The 7,755-nt window shown below is 46.5% G+C and overlaps 1 non-coding gene across 1 annotated transcript; it reads left to right on the top strand.

Moving 5' to 3' along the window:
* Window positions 1-7,218: 7,218 nt before the first annotated feature.
* trnag-gcc (transfer RNA glycine (anticodon GCC)) lies at window positions 7,219-7,289 on the top strand. The gene has a single exon. It is a non-coding gene; the product is annotated as a tRNA-Gly (tRNA).
* Window positions 7,290-7,755: the final 466 nt, after the last annotated feature.

Consider the following 7,755-nt stretch of genomic DNA (forward strand, 5'->3'; position numbering starts at 1 on the left):
TGATACTTAGTACACATCACATGGCCATCACCTGAAACACGCCGTTATGGAGTCTCCAGGCGCGTGACTCGCCTGAGGTGGCTGCAGCTGTGCACCATTAACAAGGGGAGCTTCATTTAAACACCAACGTTGCACTCACTGTGCACTCACAGCCAGTCATGCCAGAAACATTGATCTAATAATGGAGCAGCGAGGTCGGATAATTCCCCCCTATAATTCTGCAGTACTAACACTAAAGACAAATATTCATCCTGGTAATTCAAACGAGTTATTTTAGCCTTGTATGGGTGTCTGGTGGGACCACATTTGCAATAATGTTTGACATTTTGGCCATCCTACCTTCAAGAGGACATTGGTAAGAGTTCACAGAAAAGTGTTACTAATGATTTTGAACCTAGGGCTTTCAGGAAGGGGAGGTGACCTATGTGGGAACACTCCAGCTATAACCATGATGCGAGTACTGTGGAAATTCCAGAAAAACCATGTAAAAGCCATCTTCACAATTTTCTCAGGATTCCCATGGATCTGTTGCTGAAGATATGGTTGACAAGTTGGGCAATCCAGTGGAAATTCACCTTCATGAAAGGTTTGCAAAACTCGATTGGTTGCCATTGGAAACAATAAATGGAAGGGAAACATAAATCCTATTTTTTTAAATGCCAAATGGAATCAGCGTGCAGATTTGGGAAACGATTGTCACATAAATGAAGAGGACTTCTTTCCCATCATTTGGAGACCTTGTATATTTAAATTTTTTCTTGAGGAAAGAATAGGTGGCATTATACTTTAATTGGGCTGTTACCACTTGAGCTATGAAGACAAAACCAGAATGCATGAATTCAAAATAAACAAGGCTGAAACAAAACTAGAAAATACTACCCCCCACCCCCTCCGCCCCCCCCCAACAAAAATACTTCTGGATATGTGACAAAAATTCTTAATGACAACAGCTGACATTGTGTCATTTAGTTCCTTCAGGAGAAAAAGTTTGATAAGTATCTGCTTGGAATTGAAATTGTAGGTTTTAGTGTTAATTATAGATTGAAGTAATTATGGTTCCTGAGCTACAGGGGCCAGTGGGATATTATCTGTGGAGCGCTGACAGCCAGGGTCGATAGCACATCTCAAAAGCATGGAGTCAGGAGGTATTTAGGCAGAATTATCCTTCAGGAGATTCGGTGGGTGGAGTTGAGTCCATAATAGTGTAGATTATAAATGTCTGATGGAAGGGCTGGAATATGGACCAATGGCCTCTTCCCAATGTATGCATTCTGATGTTTTTGTAATACTTAACATTACGATTCCAGGCCAGACTCCCAAATTTTAGTACAGTCCCAAACGATACCCGCAAATTTGTCAAAATCTGATTAGGGACCAGTAACTTTTTTTTAATTGAAGTAGACAAAATTAGAAATTCCAGTTGCTTACACTGAGAGTAAAGCCACAAGATTCCATGGTTTTGAACATACAGTTCACCATACAAAAATCAACAGCAAACAGTCAATACTCTATCTTATTCTCTGGCATACAGAATTAACATGAGCTAACCATGAATTAACAGGCAAACTGCGGTTGGACACACCACAAACTGCACATTAAATGGCAGACACAACTAAGTTAGGTCCCACAAATGTATCAGCAACCCACCCAGATGTTAGTCCTCACTATGAGCCACTAAAGTCTTCAAACCTCTGTCTTCTTCATGAGGAGTTTTTGCTCCACTCCCATCTGATCCTTAGCCGACAGCCCTTCTACTCCAACCGAGCTCCATGAGTAAAACCTTCACTCAAAACTCACACTAGACTTGGTCTCTCTCAAATCTGCTCCCAGGTCCAGCCTTCTGATTCTCTTTTCCAGATGAGCTTGATTTACCACTGAGACTGCATTCCCCTGTAATGGCCAGGCTACAATCTAGCATCGAAACACAGGCACAGTCCCAGCTTCTCAGTCACAGTGCTGCTAACAGCTGCTTCTGCGTCTCTGTGTGTGCCAGACCCATCAGCAGCATGGAGCTAATGGCAGCACTTCTATTGCCTGGACTCTCCTTTCCGTGTGCAGCCTACCGGCTGTTATTTACTCACTGCTGTTCACTGATCTTTGAAATGACCTGTAATCTGTGCTATCTCCCAATACGGTTATACCCCTGCACCTGGGCAGGATGGAATGTATAAATCTTTGGTACATTCTGCACCCTAAACATTACAACCTCCAATCATCTGAAGGTCACTCCAATAGATGCTACCTTACAAAAATATCCAAAAACCCAACGGCCTGAATTTTCAGGATGGCATCCACCATCCTGAGAGTCAGAATCACCCTCCCTAATAGGTCCCATGACACTCTTTGAAGATGAGTGGGATGGTTTGTGAGACCTTGCTGTGTGCAAATTGGCTGCCACATCTCCTAGATTATAACAGCCACCACTTCTCATAAAATAGGGGATGATTTGGGGTATCTCCTAGCCATGAAAGGCATTGTATGAATGCATGTCTTTCTTAACTTCTACATAATATTGAAGTAAGCCCCCAAGAAATGGCTTTTTATGCCATGGATGTCCATCTGTGCATGAACTTCCTTTTCTGCTCTGGTATCACAGATTCACTTCAAGAACATTTTGTGCACACTCACCCACTCCTTGTCCAATGCTCAGGTGCCAGGAGTAATGAAGTGGAATTAGGAGCATTCATTTAAAACATGCCTTCAAAAAATTAAACTGGAGACTTTACATGTTAAAATAAACTGACATACAGGGCTAAAAATTAGGATAAATTGTGCCTCTTTTTCAGCACTGCAAATAGCCTTAGACTAGAGCCAGAAGTTGGAATCTCTGGTGCATGTGCACATTTTGGGGGCAAATCATGCCAGACTCTAACTTGGTGAGGGCACCAGCATGAACATGCTCATTGACCACAGGAATTATGATCAGGTTGTCATCAGTCTGCAATGCTGGTTTTGGTGCCAACGCTCGGGTCAATGCTCTTAAGCTTGCACAACTGATCAAGTTTTCATCAATAAGAAAGGATTCGCACCAGTGCTATTTAAAGAAACATGAATTGCTCACAGGTTAGCTGCTGGTTGATTTCTTTATTGTTGTGACACCTCCCCTTTGAACATTAGAATGAACAGACATGATAGCAACAATCTAAGCATCCACTGCCGCACACAAACATTGGGACACCGGCCCATGCTTCCTGACCATTGGCTTTCAGGCAGGCTTCCTAATGGCCGTAGGTGTCCCATTCGAGCTGAGTCCTTTGCAGAATAATTCCTATGTGACCTTGTTTTCTGGCAATCTGACACCTGCTCCATCTTAGTCTCATGCCCCAGCAGTATCCCACTCATGCCCAGTGTCTCATCTCATGCAGCCCTGACCTTAATGCTATCCTCTAAATTATACGCAGTGAGTATCTGAGCCAAGGGTTGGGTGTGTGAAGTCAAGGGAGGGCCCCTCTTCCTCTTCACTGCCTTCTTGCTCCTCCTCCACTTTCTGTCCAGGTTACACTTTTTGGGTATCTGAGAACAGAAAGGCAGAAGGGTGAGATTGTGATGTGGACAGAGAGAGAAATAAGAGGTGTTTACTCACATCATCTGCAGCTTGCAAATCAAAAGACAGTGTGGGATGAGAGAGAAGGGGGATATGAGAAGTATTAGGTCTGGGGATACCGTAATCTTCAATCGTTTTAGCCCAACCATTGGCCATGGCCTCAGCTAATGCTTATTTTGATAATGACCAGCACCATCGCCTCTCAAGGCCAATGCAGGCATGGCAGCACACTGTTGGCATGTTGTATGTAATACAGTCAGAAAGGTTAACTGTATATCACAATCCCAATTCCTATTTTGGGGGGGGGGTTATTAAATTTAACCCCCAGTGTCCAAACAGAATACAGTTGCTGGGCCACACTTCATATAGTTTTACATGAATGGGAGAAAGCTGTTATAATTGAACTTCTATGGGGCCCTACAACTTATAATTTATTGTGTAGTAAGAGTCCATTTTATGTTCAAATCCACCACCCTCCCCAGTTTCCATCACCAGCCCCACCCCTCCAGCGCTCTGCGAGTAGTATATTAAATAAGAATAAAGTGTTGATATTGCTGCAATCTAGACTAAATCAAAGTCCATTACTATTTTTTTCAAGGCTTCTTGTTAATGGCAACATTTCCAGTGACTTCTGACTTGATTCTTCCTGCACAAAACACACTGTACAATAGGTTTCCACCAATCTCAGGGCTAAAGCAGCCACAGAATTTCCCACTCCTTTCCTACTTAGAAGGTGCCAGCTGTACTCAAACAGGAAATAAACATCTCTCAAAACTCAGCAGTTTCCTTATCTCTTGACAACCACAACATTTGGCATAATAACTATCATTTCAATCATTTGGGAATCTTACTGTTCTGGAAACCATCTGTTTGTTATCTTTGTAAACCCAGCACATAATCAGATGTGAAGTTTCTCCTGTCACTGTCAGTAAACATATTTTTGGCAGTGGAACTTGCACAACTTTTACTTAATAGGTTGACTGACAGCAAAAGAACCAAAATGTCAACATTTTCCCAGCTGTGTCAATGTCTATTCCCAAGGTAAGTGAATGGTGAATCACATTAACCCGTGGTGTACCATGCTTGACAAATGAATAAAGGGAATGACATAACTCTGAATTAAAAGTTTAAAGTTTATTTATTAGTCACAAGTAGGCTGACATTAACATTGCATCGGGGGCAATTCTCCCATCGCAACCCGCAAATTTTCTGGTGGGTCGGATCGGGAGATGCGTGTGTCGGCCATTTTGCAGGATTCGCGCATGTGTTCCTGGCGCATGCGCGTCTCCCAGAGCCAGAGAACAGGCGCAGTCGGGACCACGCTGGAAACCGGCGGGAAGAGAGGTAAGTGGTTTTAAGTGTTTTAAATGTATTTTCAATCTATCTTAAGTGTCATTATCGGGCCTGGCATAGAACTTGCCGGGCCCAATAGCATCACCCACCCTGCCAGGAGTATTTCACTCCGGCGGGGTTTAAAGTAGCTTCCCATATTTGGGAAGCTAGCGGGAGACCCCGCCGGAGTGAAGGGGGGGCAAGCAGGGCCCTTCAGAGGGTCGGGTGGCAGGGGGTGGTGCCCCCTGGATATGGGCACGCTGGCAATGCCAGCCTGTGCCTCCTGGCACCGCCCAAGGGGCAAAGTGCCCATGCCCAGGGGCACCTTGGTGCTGCCCAGTGGACATTGGGCAGGGTCAAGGGAGTGGGACCTATTGTAGGCGGGGCCTATGGGGCGATTGGTGGGGGGTCCTGCTGCCACTCTGCATGGGGATCGTTCTGGGCTGGAGGGAGGCCAGTGATCAGGATGGGCTGGGGGGAGTGCTTTGCTGTGGGGGTCTGCCTTGGGGGGGAGGTTGGTCTTCCAGGGGAGGGGGGTTAACAGGGGTGGGGTCTGCTGTGGTGCGGGGTGGGGATATCGCCATTGCTGGGGGTGGGAGCCTGGAGATCAGGGCGCTCCGGGACAGAGGGTCAGAACTGGCCCGGGAATTGTCATGGGGGCCGGCTGGAGGGTCAGCACTGCGGGGGTCCTGGGCTGGCCAGCGATCGAGCTGACCAACAAACAGGGAGTCTGATGGATCGGGGCCACTGCGCATGTGCAGAGATCCAGAACTGTCAAACTCCGGCGTGAATAGGCCCCGCCCCCTGGGTTATTAATGAGATTCACGACTGGGACCTCTGCAGTGCACAGAGTGCGGAGATTCGGGTGAGAAGTTGCACTGAAAAAACAGTTGTGATCTAGACCAGTGTTTTTGCCAATTCAGTACTTTTGGGAGAATCGCCCCCTGAAGTTACTGTGAAAATCCCCTAATCGCCACACTCCGTGCCTGTTGTGGTACACGGAGGGAGAAGTTAGCATGGCCAACGCACCTAACCAGCACGTCTTTTGGACTGTGGGAGGCAACAGAGCACCCGGAGGAAACCCATGCAGACACGGGGAGAACATACAGACTCCATACAGACAGTGACCCAAGCTGGGAATTGAACCCGGACCCCCGGCGCTGTGAGGCAGCAGTGCTCACCACTGTGCCACCACGCCGAATTCAGTCCAATTTTTGAAATTGATAATTGCCAAGAGGAGGAAGCATTGTGACAAAACAACTGCATGCTTGCGGTGAGCCATGGACTTAAAATAGTTAATGTCCCTGAGATTCCCTTAATTAGTAAATTCCCAATTGCAAGTTAACTCACTGGATAGCAGGTGTAACACCTGTACTGCGGCATTAATCCTCACAGACCAAGAAATTCCTGTTCCATCCTGAGATTATATAAACCAAGCCACAGAACGGGTGCAGCTCCATAATTTGCCTTGACCCCCCAATGCTGGAAAGAGAAAAAAAAAGAGTTCCAGTTTTTGGCACTGTTCAGCTTCCCAAGTTGTCAGGGGGCGTTGGCAGATGTCAGAGGCAGACAGAATTTGAGTCTCCTATAATGATGTCCTGTTCTATCTTACAATTAATGCCTACCTGTGAAAGGTAACAGAAGGTGCGCCCCAACTGGAGTCTTCTGACTGAAGGTTCCAGAGAGTCCACTCCAAACTTTTAACTCCACTCTTCTAATCTCTCCCTTCGCTCTTTTGTTGCTGATCTTAAATGTGTAGCGGGCTCCCTCTTTTTAACTCCACTCGCGGGCTTATTTTAGGTTTGGTTCGCCGTTACCCAAACCCCACCAATGCCCGAGTGATTCTCTCTCTCGCCGATGGAGCAACGGCCACCTTGCGCCTACTTCACTAGAGTAGCGCCCCCAAGAGAGAGAAAAGGAAACTGTTGCCTATCCACTACCTGGCAGCCGTTCCTGAGTGGGCGGTTTCGAATCGCCCAGAGTACCCTCGGTCTCGACTCTGGAATTATGGTAAGGGATATTAAAATGTGACCTGACCAGAGATAGCTGATGAGAAAATGAAAGAGCAAGATGGGCTCCAATCGAGTTCAAATCATATATCTTTTATTAAACACCAAAATTAAACCTCATCAACAGCAGAAGACAACATATAGGTATCTTATACTCTATGACTATGGGAACAAAACTAAACGTGCACAACGTCAATTCTAACTTTAAACAGTGTTAGCAATATCTTATACTCTGAAAAGGTTCATGCACCCACCATTCCCACAAAAGCCTCCACTGCTATGTTACCCTCGGGAACTTCACGAATTACTAGGAAATACTCAGTTGAGCTCTGTGCATTGGTGGTTCAGTGGTAGAATTCTCGCCTGCCACGCGGGAGGCCCGGGTTCGATTCCCGGCCAATGCAAAGCGCCTTCTTTTAGGGCGGCACGGTAGCACAGTGGTTAGCACTGCTGCTTCACAGCTCCAGGGACCTGGGTTTGATTCCCGGCTTGGGTCACTGTCGGTGTGGAGTTTGCACATTCTCCTCGTGTCTGCGTGGGTTTCCTCCGGGTGCTCCGGTTTCCTCCCACAGTCCAAAGATGTGCGGGTTAGGTTGATTGGCCATGCTAAAAATTGCCCTTAGTGTCCTGAGATGTGTAGGTTAGAGGGATTAGTGGGTAGATATATAGGGATATGGGGGTAGGGCCTGGGTGGGATTGTGGTCGGTGCAGACTTGATGGGCCGGATGGCCTCTTTCTGTACTGTAGGGTTTCTATGATTTCTATGATTTCTATGAGCCGACCTTGACCTTCTGGGTTGGCTGTGTGCTGGAAAATTGCTGTCTGCAACGCGGTTCAGGAGGGTGAGAGAGTTGCCATGTGGGTCCGAAG

The sequence above is a fragment of the Mustelus asterias genome, chromosome 1 (assembly GCF_964213995.1).
Source record: "Mustelus asterias chromosome 1, sMusAst1.hap1.1, whole genome shotgun sequence".
Taxonomy (NCBI): domain Eukaryota; kingdom Metazoa; phylum Chordata; class Chondrichthyes; order Carcharhiniformes; family Triakidae; genus Mustelus; species Mustelus asterias.